This window comes from Carcharhinus amblyrhynchos, chromosome 2 (assembly GCF_965287045.1).
Source record: "Carcharhinus amblyrhynchos chromosome 2, sCarAmb.v2.hapA, whole genome shotgun sequence".
Taxonomy (NCBI): Eukaryota; Metazoa; Chordata; class Chondrichthyes; order Carcharhiniformes; family Carcharhinidae; genus Carcharhinus; species Carcharhinus amblyrhynchos.
Genome location: NC_137325.1, coordinates 141,863,694 through 141,880,789, shown reverse-complemented (window position 1 = coordinate 141,880,789; position 17,096 = coordinate 141,863,694).

Genomic DNA, 17,096 nt, shown 5'->3' with positions numbered 1-17,096 from the left:
CGGCTCTGGCCTCACCCCTTTGGACCGCTGTTGGCACATTTGTGGTGCCCAACTGGACAGTGCCAGGGTGCCTAATGGGCAGTGCCAGGCTGCCTGATGGGCAGTGCCAGGGTGCCTGATGGGCAGTGCCAGACTGCTCCATGAACAATGCCAGGGTACCTGATGGACAGTGCCAGGGTGCCAGATGGGCAGTGCCAGGGTGCACAATGGGCAGTGCCAGGGTGCACAATGGGCAGTGCCAGACTGCTCCATGAGCAATGCCAGGGTACCTGATGGACAGTGCCAGGGTGCACGATGGGCAGTGCCAGCGTGCACGATGGGCAGTGCCAGGGTGCACAATGGGCAGTGCCAGACTACTCCATGAGCAATGCCAGGGTACCTGATGGACAGTGCCAGGGTGCGCGATGGGCAGTGCCAGCGTGCACGATGGGCAGTTTCAGGGTGTCCAATGGGCAGTGCCAGGGTGTCTGATGGGCAGTACCAGGGTGCCCGATGGGGATGCCAGTGTGCTGGATGGGCAGTGCCGGGGTGCTTGATAGGCAGTGCCAGGGTACTTGATGGGCACTGCCAGGGTGCTCGATGGTCAGTGCTGGTATGCCTGAACGACAATGCCAGGGTGACTGATGGATAATGCCAGGGTGGTCGATGGGCAGTGCCAGGGTTCTTAATGGTTAGTGCTGGTGTGCCTGATGGACAATGCCAGGGTGCCTGATGGGCAGTGCCAGTGTGGTCGATGGGCAGTGCCATGGTGCTCAATGGGCAGTGCCAGGGTGTACGATGAGCAATGCCAGGGTGCTGGATGGGAAATACTGGTGCCTGACGGGCACTGCTAGGGTGTTCAATGAGCACCACCAGGGTGGTTGTTGGTCAGTGACCGGCCATGCCAACGACTGCCCGGGGGCTTCAATGGCCTCCGAACTTCCCAGCATGTCTATGGTGCCTGATGCCTGCTTGTACAGGGCAGCAGTGATTTTCGCCGAGGTGACATCTCACCAGCGAGGGCAGAAGCATCTGGAAGGCCGGAGGCAGCCACGCCGGGCTTGCTAACTCCATGTTAATGCAGTTAATCCTGAGCTAGTGGGCTCCATGCCCTTTCTGGGTGAGAAGCCATTCCTGCTGACTGGCAAAGCAGAGCCACCGTACCAAACTGGTCGCTTTGAAGCCTCTCCCGCCATCTTCCCAGCTCGCCACGCTGACCGAACGGTGCGTCTAGCCAGTGGGATCACGCCCCGCGGTTTTGGAGGCGTCTGATGAGGATTAATCGGACAACAGCGTCAGGGACCTGGGTTCGATTCCCGGCTCGGGTCACTGTCTGTGCGGAGTTTGCACATTCTCCCCGTGTCTGCGTGGGTTTCCTCCGGGGGCTCCAGTTTCCTCCCACAGTCCAAAGTTGTGCTGGTTAGCCATGCTAAATTGTTGCTTAGTGTCAGGGTAGGGTAAATGCATGGGGTTACAGGGATAGGACCTGGGTGGGGTTGTGGTCAGTGTAGACTCAATGGGCCGAATGGCCTCCTTCTGCACTGTAGGGATTCTGTAACTGTACGAACACACACAACCAATGAGGGTGTTTCAAAGAAAGCAGGTACACACCAAGAACGTCTACAAGTGATAACTAAATGACCGCTGCCACTCTTCTGGGACACACTAACCAGAAAGCAACTGGTTAGGGTGAGTGTATCATGTATGTGGGTCAGGGGTAGGGTAGTCAGTGGGTGGGTGAGGGGGCAAAGTCGTAGAGGTTTACAGCATGGAAATAGGCCCTTCAGCCCATCTTGTCCATGCGCCCAATATTTACCACTAAGCCAGTCCCAGTTGCCCACGTTTGCCCCATACCCCTCTGTACCCAACTTACCCACGTAATTGTCTAAACGCTCTTAAAAGACAAAATTGTACCCCCTCTACTACTGCCTCTGGCAGCTTGTAGGTTAATAAGTGGTTGGGTGAGGGGGTAGGGCAGTATGTGGGTGGGTGAGGGGGTAGGGCAGTAGGTGGGTGGGTGAGGGGGTAGGGTAGTAGGTGGGTGGGTGAGGGGTTAGGGCAGTAGGTGGGTGGGTAAGGGGGTAGGGTAGTAGGTGGGTGGGTGAGGGAGTAGGGTAGTAGGTGGGTGGGTGAGGGGGTAGGGCAGTAGGTGGGTGGGTAAGGGGGTAGGGCAGTAGGTGGGTGGGTGAGGGAGTAGGGTAGTAGGTGGGTGGGTGAGGGGGTAGGGCAGTAGGTGGGTGGGTAAGGGGGTAGGGCAGTAGGTGGGTGGGTGAGGGAGTAGGGTAGTAGGTGGGTGGGTGAGGGGGTAGGGCAGTAGGTGGGTGGGTGAGGGGGGTAGGGTAGTAGATGGGTGGGTGAGGGGGTAGAGCAGTAGATGGGTGGGTGAGGGGGGTAGGGTGGTAGATGGGTGGGTGAGGGGGTAGAGCAGTAGATGGGTGGGTGAGGGGGTAGAGCAGTAGATGGGTGGGTGAGGGGGGTAGGGTGGTAGATGGGTGGGTGAGGGGGTAGAGCAGTAGGTGGGTGGGTGAGGGGGTAGGGCAGTAGATGGGTGGGTGAGGGGGGTAGGGCAGTAGGTGGGTGGTGAAGGGGGTAGGGCAGTAGGTGGGTGGTGAAGGGGGTAGGGCAGTAGGGTGTGGTGTAGGGTAGGTGGTGGGTGGGTGAGGGGGCTAGAGCTGTAGGTGTGTGGGTGAGGCAGTAGGTGGGTGAGGGGGGTAGGGCAGTATGTGGGTGGGTGAGGGGGGTAGGGCAGTAGGTGGGTGGGTGAGGGGGTAGGGCAGTATGTGGGTGGGTGAGGGGGTAGGGCAGTAGATGGGTGGGTGAGGGGGGTAGGGCAGTATGTGGGTGGATGAGGGGGGTTAGGGCAGTAGATGGGTGGGTGAGGGGGTTAGGGCAGTATGTGGGTGGGTGAGGGGGGTACATAAGAACATAAGAACATAAGAAATAGGAGCAGGAGTAGGCCATCTAGCCCTTCGAGCCTGCCCCGCCATTCAATAAGATCATGGCTGATCTGTCGTGGCTCAGTTCCACATTCCCGCCCTCTCCCCATAACCCTTAATCCCCTCTCTTATCAAAAACCCATCAACCCGCGTCTTAAAAATATTTAGCGAGGCAGCCTCCACCACTTCAACGGGCAGAGAATTCCAGAGATTCACCACTACGTGGGTGGGTGAGGGGGTAGGGCAGTATGTGGGTGGGTGAGGGGGGCAGGGCAGTAGGCGGGTGGGTGAGGGGGGCAGGGCAGTAGGCGGGTGGGTGAGGGGGGTAGGGCAGTAGGCGGGTGGGTGAGGGGGTAGGGCAGTAGGTGGGTGGGTGAGGGGGTAGGGCAGTAGGTGGGTGGGTGAGGGGGTAGGGCAGTAGGTGGGTGGGTGAGGGGGTAGGGTAGTAGGTGGGTGGGTGAGGGGGTAGGGCAGTAGGTGGGTGGGTGAGGGGGGCAGGGCAGTAGGCGGGTGGGTGAGGGGGGTAGGGCAGTAGGCGGGTGGGTGAGGGGGTAGGGCAGTAGGTGGGTGGGTGAGGGGGTAGGGCAGTAGGTGGGTGGGTGAGGGGGTAGGGCAGTAGGTGGGTGGGTGAGGGGGTAGGGTAGTAGGTGGGTGGGTGAGGGGGTAGGGCAGTAGGTGGGTGGGTGAGGGGGGTAGGGTGGTAGATGGGTGGGTGAGGGGGTAGGGCAGGATGTGGGTGGGTGAGGGGATAGGGCAGTAGATGGGTGGGTGAGGGGGTAGGGCAGTACGTGGGTGGGTGAGGGGGGTTAGGGCAGTAGATGGGTGGGTGAGGGGGGTAGGGCAGGATGTGGGTGGATGAGGGGGGTAGGGCAGTAGATGGGTGGGTGAGGGGATAGGATGAATCAGGGCATGGGGGTGGGTGATGCGGGCAAGTTGAGAAGGCCGGAGACCCTGGATTTAATAGTTGGAAAACTCTGAGGGTGCCGGAGATCTGAAATAGAACAGAAAGTTCTGGAACTTTCTGAAGCTGCTGGCCTACAGACAACTGCTAATGGATCACATGGACTGAAACAAAACGAAAAATTAATGTGTGATCCAAACATATGAGCAATTAATCACTGAACAGGCAATAAATCTCATTCTTGGAGGATCTAAGTCTTGGCGTTAAATCTACAGGGATTGCTTCAGGGAGCAGCTGTTAGACATTAATATATGATCCACAACCTTCATTTTCCACATAAGAGACAGAGAAGAGCTGGTGCTCCAATAGTTATGGTTTGGCTCAAATATGTAAATTGTTTTCTCAAAGGCAGATTAATTACAAGGTGGACTAACTGAAGCCAGCCCTGGAAAGATCTGCTGGTTCTCTCTCCCTCCCCATTCAACTGAGCTGGAAATAATTCCATCGTTCTCAGCTCTACAATTAGATCATAGAATCCTACAGTGCTGAAGGAGGCCATTCAGTCCATTGAGTCTGCACTGAACAGAATCCCACCCAGGCCCTCTCCCCACTAGTCCCCCTGACATTAGAGACAAATTAGCATGGCCAATCCACCTAACCCTCGCATCGTTGGACCTTGAGAGGAAACCGGAGCACCCGGAGGAAACCCACGCAGACACTGGGAGGGCGTGCAAACTCCACACAGGCAGTGACCCAAGCCGGGAATTGAACCCGAGTCCCTGGCGCTGTGAGGCAGCAGTGCTAAGCACTGTGCCACCGTGTCGCCACAGATCGTGCGTGCTTGCATAGCTATTTCATATGTAGATCCTCACCCGGGTGTCGGCCCCAATATCCTCCGATCTGATTGATTAAGGAATGTGTCCAGTTGTCTGGATGATTGAGAAACACTCGAGAAACTCGACGCCATCCAGGACCACGCAACTTGCTTCATCGGAACTCCAGCCTTCAATATTTACCCCCTCCACCACCACGGCACAGTGGCAGCTGCGTGTATGGGCAGCATGGTGGAACAGTGCCTCTCAGCGCCGGGGACCCGGGTTCGATTCCTGGCGTGGCTCACTGCCTGTGTGGAGTCTGCGTGTTCTCCTCGTATCTGCATGGGTTTCATCCCACAGTCTGAAAGACGTGATGGATTGGCCATGCTAAATTCTCCCTCAGTGTACCTGGACAAGTGCCAGAGTGCGGCAACTGGGAGATTTTCACAGTAACTTCATTGCAGTGTTAACGTAAGCCGGCTTGTGACTAATAGATAATAAATAAACCTGAACCTTTACTTTAGCTACAAGATGCACAACACTAACTCAACAAGGCTCCTTCAACAGCACCCTCCAAAAACTCAATCTCCACCACGTAGAAGGACAAGGGCAGCAGGGGAATATGGGGATGGCCTAGTGGTATTATCGCTAGACTATTAACCCAGAAACTCAACTAATGTTCTGGGGATCTGGGTTCGAATCCTGTCACAGCAAATGATGGAATTTGAATTCAATTAAAATCTGGAATTAAGAATCTACTGATGACTATTGATGATTGTCAGTTGTTGGAAAAACCCATCTGGTTCACTAATGTCCTTTAGGGAAGGAAATCTGCCATCCTTACCCAGTCTGGCCTACATGTGACTCCAGAGCCACAGCAATGTGGTTAACTCTCAACTGCCCTCCAAGGGCAATGAGGGATGGGCAATAAATGCTGGCACAGCCAGCGACGCCCGAATGAATAAAAAAACACTAACACCCGCAAGTTCCCTTCCAAGCCACTCGCCTTTCTGATTTGGAAATATATCATCGTTCCTTCAATGTTGCTGGGTCAAAATCCTGGAACTCCCTCCCTAACAGCACCGTGGGTGTACCTACATCTCATGGACTGCAGCGTTTCAAGAAGGTTTGGGTGACCTGACCTCGGGTGGGGAGGTGGAACTGTGTTTGCATCTCAGTGTGGGTGTGACACCATCGGTCAGTTCCCCGCCCAGAGGCTTGGTTTCAAGTTCCAGTTCCAGCTGGGAAACTGGCCAGCGAAGGCTATGGGACCAGAGGAGTGTGAGGGAGGTGGTTAGAACCAGTCTCTGGATAAAGGACTGACCATTTCAGACTGAGGTGAGGAGAGATAAGACTGTATAAGCTTTACAAGACCCTGGTCAGACCCCACTTGGAGTACTGTGCTCAGTTCTGGTTGCCTCATTCCAGGAAGGAAGTGGAAGGGTGCAGAGGAGATTTACAAGGATGTTGCCTGGATTGGGTGGCATGTCTTATGGGGATAGGTTGAGAGAGCTCGATCTTTTCTTCCTAGAGAGATGAAGGTTGAGAGGCGACCTGATAGAGGTTTATAAGATGTTGAGAGGAATAGATAGGGTGGATTCTCGGAGGCTATTTCCCAGGGCTGAAATGGTTGCTACGAGAGGACACAGGTTTAAGGTGCTGGGGAGCAGGTACAGAGGAGATGTCAGGGGTAAGTTTTTCACTCAGAGGGTGGTGAGTGAGTGGAATCGGCTGCCGTCGGTGGTGGTGGAGGCAAATTCGATAGGGTCTTTCAAGAGACTTCTGGATGAGTACATGGGGCTTAATAGGATTGAGGGTTATAGGTAAGCCTAGCAGGCAGAGATATGATCGGCGCAACTTGTGGGCCGAAGGGCCTGTTTGTGCTGTAGTTTTTCTATGATTCTATGATTCTCTGAGAGTTGTGAACCTTTGGAATTCTCTCCCCCAGAGTGCTGTGGATATATTATTTTCTTTTATTCATTCATGGGATGTGAGCATACTGCCCATCCCTGAGGGCATCCCTGGGAGTTTGCACTGTGGCACAGTGGGTTAGCACTGCTGCTTCACAGCACCAGAGTCCTGGGTTCGATTCCCGGCTTCGGTCACTGTCTGTGTGGAGACTGCACCTTCTCCCCATGTCTGCGTGGGTTCCCTCCGGGTGCTCCCGTTTCCTCCCACACTCCAAAGATGTGCAGGTTAGGTGGATTCGCCATGGTAAATTTAGTTTTAAAGTTTATTTATTAGTGTCACAAATAGGCTTACATTAACACTGTAATGAAGTTACTGTGAAAATCCCCCAATCGCCACACCCTGGTGCCTATTTGGGTACACAGAGGGAGAATTTAGCACGGCCAATGTGCCCTAACCAGCATGTCTTTTGGACCGTGGGAGGAAACTGGAGCACCCGGAGGAAACCCACGCAGACATGGGGAGAACATGCAGATTCCACATGGACAGTGACCCAAGCCCTGAATCAAACCCAGATCCCTGGTGGTGTGAGATAGCAGTCCCAACTGCTGTGCCACCACGCCGCTCCTTAGTTTCCGAAAATGTATAGGTTAGGGAGATTAGCAAGATTACAGGGATGTGGTGGGCATGGGTGGGATGCTGTGCCAGTCAGTGCAGACTCAATGGGCTGAACGGCTTCATTCTTCACTGTAGGAATTCTATAATTTCAACAACTGGTTCCAACAAGCAACAGCCAGGATCAATGGTTGCAATTGTATAGCATTGTGTCCACAATGTCTTCAAGTATTCTAAGTGATGCCCAGTGAGCCCGGATTCATTCATGTTGGTATGCTTGTTTCTTGAGGGGCAGCTACCTAGAAGCAGGGACACAAGTTAAAAATTTAGGATTGCCCATTTAAGACAGAGGTAAGGAGGATTGTCTTTCCTCTCTCAGGGGATGGCTAATGTTTGGGGTTCTCTTCCCCAGAGAGCAGTGGGGGCTGGGTCACTGAGTGTAATGTGGAGATGCCGGCGTTGGACTGGGGTAAGCGCAATAAAAATTCTCACATCACCAGGTTAAACAGGTTAGGCTTTAACCTGGTGTTATGAGACTTGTCACTGAGTGCATTCAAGACTAAGTTCGACAGGTTTTTGATTGACAAGAGAGTGGAGGGTTATGGAGGACAGACAGGAAAGTGGAGTTAAGGCCTTAATCAAAAACTGAGATGAGGAGGAACTACTTCAGATGAAACGAAGGAGATAGTCATCGACTTCAGGAAGCGTAGTGGAGAACATGCCCCTGTCTACATCAATGGGGATGAAGTAGAAGGGATCACGAGCTTCAGATTTTTTGATGCCTAGATCGCCAACAACTTGTCCTGGTCCCCCCATGCCGACACTATAGTTAAGAAAGCCCCACCAATGCCTCTATGTCCTCAGAAGATGGAGGAAATTTGGTATGTCGGCTACGACTCTCACCAACTTTTACAGATGCACCATAGAAAGCATCCTTTCTGGTTGTATCACAGCTTGGTATGGGCTCCTGCTCTGCGCAAGACTGCAAGGAACTACAAAGGGTCTTAAATGGAGACTAGTCCATCACGCAAACCAGCCTCCCAACCATTGACTCTGTCTACACTTCCCGCTGCCTCGGAAAAGCAGCCAACATAATTAAGGACCTCACGCACCCCGGACATTCTCTCTTCCACCTTCTTCTGTTGGGAAAAAGATACAAAAGTCTGAGGACATGTATTAACCGACTGAACAACAGCTTCTTCCCTGCTGCTGTCAGACTTTTGAATGGACCTACCTCGCATTAAGTTGATCTTTCTCTACACCCTAGCTATGACTGTAACACTAACATTCTGCACTCTCTCCTTTCCTTCCCTATGAATGGCATGCCTTAGTTGTATTGCGTGCAAGAAACAATACTTTTCGCTGCATACTAATGTGACAATAATAATTCGTGGGGGCACGGTGGAATAGTGGTTAGCACTGCTGCCCCACAAATCCAGGGACCTGGGTTCGATACCCAGCTCAAGTCACTGTCAGGAGTTTGCACATTCTCCCAGTGTCTGCGTGGGTTTCCTCCAGGTGCTCCAGTTTCCCCCCACACTCGAAAGATGTGCAGCTCGGGAGCTTTGGACATGCTAAATTGCCCCTTCGTGCACTGGGTTGCGTAGGTTAGAGGGATTAGTGGGGTAAATGCATGGGGTTACAGGGATAGGGCCTAGGTGGGGTTGTTGTCAATGTGGACTCAATGGGCCAGAGGGCCTCCTTGTGCACTGTAGGGATTTTATGATTCTATGAATAAATCAAACCAAATTCTCACAAAGAGTGGTGTATTTGTGAAACTCACTGCCCCATATTACGGTGAAGTCCAAATTGCATACTTCTTCTCCTAATTCCTATCTTCCCCATCAGATCAGCCTTGTCAACTGGTGGGCAGGCTCAAATTATTGAATGACCTAGCCCATTCTTTCTGATGTCACCAAGACTGGTGGAGTAGTGGATGAGGTGGAGGGCTCTTGTAGGCTGCAAAGAGACATTGATAGGATGCAGAGCTGGGCAGAAATGTGGCAGATGGAGTTTAACCCTGATAAGTGTGAGGTGATTCATTTTGGTAGGACAAACTTGAATGCGGATTATAGGGTCAACGGCAGGGTTCTGAGGAATGTGGAGGAACAGGGAGATCTTGGGGATTCATATCCACAGATCTCTGAAGGTTGCCACTCAAGTGGATAGAGTCGTGAAGAAGGCTTATAGTGTGTCAGAGTTTGTTAACAGGGGGTTTGAGTTTAAGAGCCATGGGGTTATGCTGTAACTATACAGGACCTTGGTGGGATCACATTTGGAATATTGTGTGCAGTTCTGGTCACCTCACCATAAGAAGGATGTGGAAACATTAGAGAGGGTGCAGAGGAGATTTACCAGGATGCTGCCTGGTTTGGAGGGTAGGTCTTATGAGGGAAGGTTGAGGGAGCTGGGGCTTTTCTCTTTGGAGCGGAGGAGGATGAGAGGCGACGTAATAGAGGTTTATAAGATGATGAGGGGGATTGATAGAGTGGACGTGCAGAGACTATTTCCTCGGGTGGATGTAGCTGTTACTAGGGGGCGTAACTATAAGGTTGATGGTGGGAGATATAGGAGGGATGTCCGAGGGAGATTCTGCACTCAGAGAGTGGTTGGGGTGTGGAACAGACTGCCTGCTGTGATAGCGGAGTCGGACACTTTAGGAACTTTCAAGCGGTAATTGGATAGGCACATGGAGCACTCCAGAATGATAGGGAGTGGGATAGCTCGATCTTGGGTTCGGACATAGCTCGGCACAACATTGAGGGCCAAAGTGCCTGTACTGTGCTGTAATGTTTCTATGTTTCTAATTCTTGTGTTATTCTGTTCCTGTGATCTATAACCTGCTGTGTAATACTTCACAATGTACCCTTGCAAAGCTGCCAAATCTGCAAATATTTCAATGACTTATTAAGTGGTCTTTCGCATTCAGATACTTTGGATCTGGGTTTGGTATCCAGGCTTTCATCAGCACAATACTAGATTCTATTTTTACAACCCTGTTAGGGACCAGTAACTTTCTGCTTAAAATAGACAAAGTTAAAAATCCCAGGTACTTACGAAAGGAAGAAGATTCCATTGTTTTTAAACAAAGAGAATAATATTCACTACACAAATCCAAAACAGTAAAGCAATTTGTCTATCTTATATTCCAATCTTCAGAATTAGGAACATGTGAATTAACAGGTTGCTTGTAACTGAACACATTGCACTGCATATTAAGTGGCAGATGCAACCAAGACCAGTATCACAGGTCTCTGAGCAACACACCCAGGCGTCAGTGTCCAGAGCAAGCGACAAAATCTCCAGGACGGCACCATGGTCAACACTGCTGCTTCACAGTGCCAGGGACCCAGGCTCAATTCCGGCCTCTGGTCACTGTCTGTGCAGAGTTTGCACATTCTCCCCATGTCTGAACATAAGAACATAAGAAATAGGAGCAGGAGTAGGCCATCTAGCCCTTCGAGCCTGCCCCGCCATTCAATAAGATCATGGCTGATCTGAAGTGGATCAGTTCCACATTCCCGCCCTCTCCCCATAACCCTTAATTCCCTTGTCCGTCAAAAACCTATCTACCCGTGACTTAAATATATTTAGCGAGGTAGCCTCCACCACTTCAACGGGCAGAGAATTCCAGAGATTCACCACCCTTTGAGTGAAGAAGTTCCTCCTCAACTCTGTTCTAAACTGCCCCCCCCCTTATCTTGAGGCTGTGCCCTCTAGTCCTGCTGTCCTTTCTGAGCGGGTCTGCATCGGTTTCCTCCCACACTCCAAAGATGTGTGGGTTAATTAATTTCCAGAATTAATTTCCCCGTGGTTTCAGGGAGTTTAGCAAAGTAAATATATGAGGTTGCAGGGATAGGGCCTGGGTGGGATTGTTGTCATTGCAGATTTGACAATACAGCAATGGTTTCATGGTCATCAGTAAATTCTTAATTCCAGACTATTTTATTGAATTCAAATTTCGGCATTTGCCATGGTGGGATTTGAACCTGGGTACACAGATCATTAACTGAGTTGTGGGGTCAATAGTCTAGCGATAATACCACCAGGCCTCTTGGTCATATGTATCAGATAAAGATAGAATGGAGAACTTTCTAAAGAGTGAAAAGTAGAAGTCCAAAAAGACTTGGAGGTACGGATGCACAGACATCCTGAACAAGTCCAGAAAATAAACAGAAAGGCTAATGGATTAAAGTTTTTAAAGTTTGAAAATTTATTTATTAGCGTCATAAGTCGGATTATATTAACACTGCAATGAAGTTACTCTGAAAATCCCCTAGTGGGTGACACGGTAGCACAGTGGTTAGCACTGCTGCTCCACAGCTCCAGGGACCTGGGTTCAATTCCCAGCTCGGGTCACTGTCTGTGTGGAGTTTGCACATTCTCCCCGTGTCTGCGTGGGTTCCCTCCGGGTGCTCCAGTTTCCTCCCACAGTCCAAAGATGTGCGGGTTAGGTTGATTGACCATGCTAAAATTGCCCCTTAGTGTCCAGGGATGCGTAGGTTAGAGGGATTAGTGGGTAAAAATGTTGGGATATAGGGTAAGGCCTGGGTGGGTCAGTGTAGACTCGATGGGCCGAAGGGCCTCTTTCTGCAGTGTAGGATTCTATGATTATGATAGTTGCCACACTCCTGTTTGGGTACACTGAGGGAGAATTTAGCATGGTCAATGCACCTAACCTCGGGGATCTACAGTAGAGTACAAATGGACCATAGCAACCATGCATCAGTCGGACTAGGCCCGGTTTAGTCTGCACTTAGACTCCTGTGTTCAGATCAGGGCACTATATCTTAGGAAGGGCTTATTGGCCTTGGAGGGAACATGGCGTATATTTACCAGCATGAAACCAGCACTCCCCTGGTTAAATTATGGGGAGAGTTTATACAAAATATGGCTGTGCTCCTCCTCAGATCATAGAGGATTAACAAGTGTTTGGATACGAGCTTTCAAGCTGTTCAAGGGAACGGAGAGCGTAGGCAGAGGGAAGCTATTTCTGCTACTTTGAAAATCGAGGGAAATTGTCTAACAATTCGAGACTGACTCCTCAGGAATGAATTGATGAAACATTCGTTCACACAACTGATGCTAGCAGTTTGGAATTCTCTTCAACAAATGTGGTTTAATGAGGTTACACCAACTGTTGATGTTATAGAACATAGAACACTACAGCACAAACAGGCCCTTCGGCCCACAAGTTGTGCCGATCATATCCATACCTATCAGGCCTATCTATAACTCTCAATCCCATTAAATTCCATGTACTCATCCAGAAGTCTCTTAAAATACCCCAGCGAGTTCGCCTCCACCACCACCGATGGCAGCCGATTCCATTCACTCACCACCCTCTGAGTGAAAAACTTACCCCTGACATCTCCTCTGTACCTGCTCCCCAGCACATTAAACCTGTGTCCTCTCGTAGCGCCCATTTCAGCCCTGGGAAATAGCCTCCAAGAATCCACCCTATCTATTCCTCTCAACATCTTATAAACCTCTATCAGGTCACCTCTCAACCTTCGTCTCTCCAGGGAGAAGAGACCTAGCTCCCTCAACCTATCTTCATAAGGCATGCCTCCCAATCCAGGTAACATCCTTGTAAATCTCCTCTGCACCCTCTCAATAGCTTGTTAACCAAAGTTCTTGAGTTGTATGAAGCGAACTTTTGCATTGGAGTTCAGTGACAATCTCATAAATGGAAGAACAGATTTAATGGTCTCTTTCTATTCTTAGCATTACTGCTTTAGAGGAACCTGAATTCGATTCCTGCCTCGGGTCACTGTCTGTGTGGAGTTTGCATGTTCTCCCCATGTCTGCGTGGGCTTCCTCCGGGTGCTCCGGTTTCCTCCCACAGTCCAAAGATGTGCGGGATAAGTGGATTGGCCGTGCAGAATTGACCTTACTGTCGGGGGGATTAGCAGGGTAAATAGGTGGGTGTACCATAGGGATTCCATGATTCCCAGGTGGGATTTAATGGCCTCGCACGTCTCAAAACCATAAAATCATGCCCAAGGCCAGTTTCCATGATCTGCCCCTCTCCTACTCCCATTCCCCTGGCGAGCAGGACGGTAAAACTGAATAACCCGTTTCTGTGTGGGTTTCCTCTGGGTGCTCCAGTTTCCTCCCACACTCCAAAGATGTGCTGGTTAAGTGGATTGGCCGTGTAAAATTGCTCCTTAGTGTCCCAAGATGTGTAGGTTAGGGGCATTAGTGGGGTAAATAATTGGGGTTACGGGAACAGGTCTGGGGGATCACATGGGGTTACAAGGATAGGGCCGGGGTGGGATTGTTGTCAGTGCAGACTCGATGGGCTGAATGGCCTCTTCTGCACTGTAGGGATTCTATGAAAGCTAAATCAGACTCCTTTCAACCATCCTTCAAATGGTGTCCCTGGCTTCTCACTATTAATTGGTATTCTTTTTATTAATTTATAGGATGTGGGTGTCGCTGCCTGGGCTGGCATTTATTGCCCCTTGAGACGGCGGTGGTGAGCTCCCTTCTGGAATGCCTGCACTCCCTGTGGTGTAGGTACACCCACTGTGCCATTAGGGAGGGAGTCCCAGGATTCTGACAGCAGTGAAGGAACGGCGATTCCCAAGTCAGGATGGTGAGTGACTTTGAGGGGAGCTTGCAAGTGGTGGTGATCCCAGGTGCCTGCTTCCCTTCTCCTTCGAGATGGTTTGGATTTGGAAGATGCTGCCTAAGAAACATTGGTGAGTTGCTGCAGTGCATCTTGTAGGTGGTACACATGGTTGCCACTCTGTGTGTCAGGAGTTTGGAAGGGGGGTCCAGTCAAGCAGGCTGCTTTGTCAAATCATAGAACCCTACAGTGCAGGAAGAGGCCCTTCGGCCCATCGAGTCTGCACCGAACACCATCCCACCCAGGCCCTACCCCCATATCCCTACATATTATACCCATTAATCACTCTAACCTACACATCCCTGGATACTAAGGGGCAATTTCCTTAGCATGGCCAATCAAACTAACCCGCACATGTTTGGACTGTGGGAAGAAACTGGAGTACCTGGGGGAAACCCACGCAGACACGAGGAGAACATGCAAACTCCACACAGACAGTGACCCGAGCCTGGAATGGAACCCAGGACCCTGGAGCTGTGAAGCTAACCACTGTGCTACTGTGGATGGTATTGAGTTCTTGAGTGTTGTTGGAGCTGCACCCATCCAGGCAAGTGGAGACGATTTCATCACACTCCTGACTTGTGCCTGGTAGATGGTGGACAGACTTTGGGGAGTCTGGAGGTGAGTTACTCACCGCTGTATTCCCAGCCTCTCTCCTGCTTTTGTACCTACAGTATTTACATGGCTAGTCCCGTTCAGTTTCTGGTCAATGCTAACCCCCCAGGACGTTGATAGTGGGGGGTTTCAGCGGGGATAAAGCTATTGAATGTCAGGGGGTGATGGTTCAATATGGGCGGCACGGTGGCACAATGAGTTAGCACTGCTGCTTCACAGCTCTGGGGTCCTGGGTTCGATTCCCGGCTCGGGTTGCTGTCTGTGTGGAGTTTGCACATTCTCCTCGTGTCTGTGTGGGTTTCCTCCGGGTACTCCGGTTTCACCCCACAGTCCAAAGATGTGCGGGTTGGGTTGATTGGTTATGTAAGAAATTGCCCCTTAGTGTCCAGGGATGCGTGGATTAGAGGGATTAAAAACAAAGAGAACAAAGAACAACCCAGCACGGGAAACAGGCCCTTCGGCCCAACGAGCCCGCGCCGCCGCATCACCCTACACCTATTCTACCCTACATGTCTACGAATGGAACCCTACTCAGTCAGATTCAGGGAAGAAATAGTGTCAATTTGGTAAAAACCGATTAGCCTAAGAGCACATCTTTGGGGTGTGGGAGGAAACCGGAGCGCCCGGAGGAAACCCACGGGGGTTAGTGGGTATGATATGGGGGGTAGGGCCTGGGTGGGATTGTGTTGGGTGCAGACTCGATGGGCCGAAGGGCCTCTTCCTGTACAATAGGATTCTATAGATTCTAAGTTGTTGGAGATGGTCATTGCCTGGCATTTGTATGGCATGGCCGTTTCTTGCTACTTGTCAACCCAAGCTTGGATATTGTCCCAATCTTGTTGCACTTGAACATGGACTGTTTCAGTATCTGAGGAGTGGCGAATGGTGCTGAACGTTGTGTAACCATCAGCGAACATCCCCACGTCTGACTTATGATGGAGGGAAGGTCATTGATGAAGCAGCTGAAGATTGTTGGGTCTAGGGCACTACCCTGAGGGACTCCTACAGGGATGTCCTGAGACGATTGACCTCCAATCACCACAACCATCTTTCTTTGTGCCATCCAACCAGCAGAGATTTTGCCCCCTGATTCCCATTGATTCCAGTTTCGCTTGGGCCCCTTGATGCCACGCTTGGTGGAACGCGATCTTGGTGTCACGGGTAGTCACTCTCACCTCACCTCTGGAGTTAGGTTCTTTCGTCCATGTTTGAACCAAGGCTGTAATGAGGTCAGGAGCTGAGTACCCCTGACAAAGGCCAAACTGAGCATCGCTGCGCAGTGTAAGCTGGCGTACAGTTTGACACTTCCAATTATCGAGGCAAACATTGCGATTAACGGGCCTCATAGTCAGTTTACATCAAATCCCTGGGAGCTGTCGGCACAGAGGAATTGTCAGCAACTTGTTTTTATGTAAGTCCTTTCAGCTGATGCTGAAACTGGCTCAAATTGATCAGTAGGCTTGAGAGAGCCATCAGTCTTTAATGAGGCAGTTTGGGTTGGATTGGCTCGAAGCCTCTATAAAATTGATGGTTAATTCGCAACCGCGAGTATCCCCTGGGAGGAAAATTATCAGGCCATTAAAAAAATATTTGTGCATTTATGTTCATTTTTTGGTTAGCGCATAATGGAAATACTGGAGATGCAATTAAAAAAGAGAGCAGATTGAGTAACAATCGACATAGAAACAGAAGATAGGAGGAGGAGGAGGCCATTCAGCCCTTCGAGCCTGCTCCGCCATTCATCACGATCATGGCCGATCATCCCAACTCAATAGCCTCATCCTGCTTTCTCCCCATAACCTTTGATCCCATTCGCCCCAATATCCAGCTGCCTCTTGAGTACATTCAATGTTTTGGCATCAACTACTTCCTGTGGGAATGAATTCCACCGGGTGAAGAAATGTCTCCTCATCTCCGTCCTAAATGGTCTACCCCGAATCCTCAAGACTGTGACCCCCTGGTTCTGGACTCCCCCCACCCTCAGGGACATCCTCCCTGCGTCTATCCTGTCAGAATTTTATAAGTCTCTGTGAGATCCCCCCTCAAGCATCATTTGATTGGGTAAGGGGTGAAATTAGCGGGGCAAAATGCGGGGTTACAGGTGGCATTGTTGTCGGTGCAGGCTCGATGGGCTGAATGGCCTCCTTCTGCTCTGTAGGGATACCATGAACCCACAGGCACGGTAGATTGAACTGGATTCTTAGATTGAATTCTTCAGCATTCATCAAAACATGCTCATAGAACCCTACAGTGCAGAAAGAGGCCCTTCGGCCCATCAAGTCTGCACTGACCACAATCCCACCCAGGCCCTACCCCGATATCCCTACATATTTTATACACTAATCCCTCTAACCTACACATCCCTGGACACTAAAGGGCAATTTTAGCATGGCCAATCAACCTAACCAGCACATCTTTGGACTGTGGGAGGAAACCGGAGTACCTGGAGGAAACCCACACAGACATGAGGAGAATGTGCAAACTCCACACAGACAGTGACCCGAGCCGGGAATCGAACCCAGGTCCCTGGAGCTGTGAAGCAGCAGTGCTAACCACTGTGCTACCCTGCCGTCCCATGTTGGGTAACCTAATTCCCTAAACCTAAAATTCCAGATTGATATTCCAACACAGTAGAACTGCCACACTGTCTGTGGTGTTCTCATTCACATGGGGTGTTAAACCATGTCTGTCAT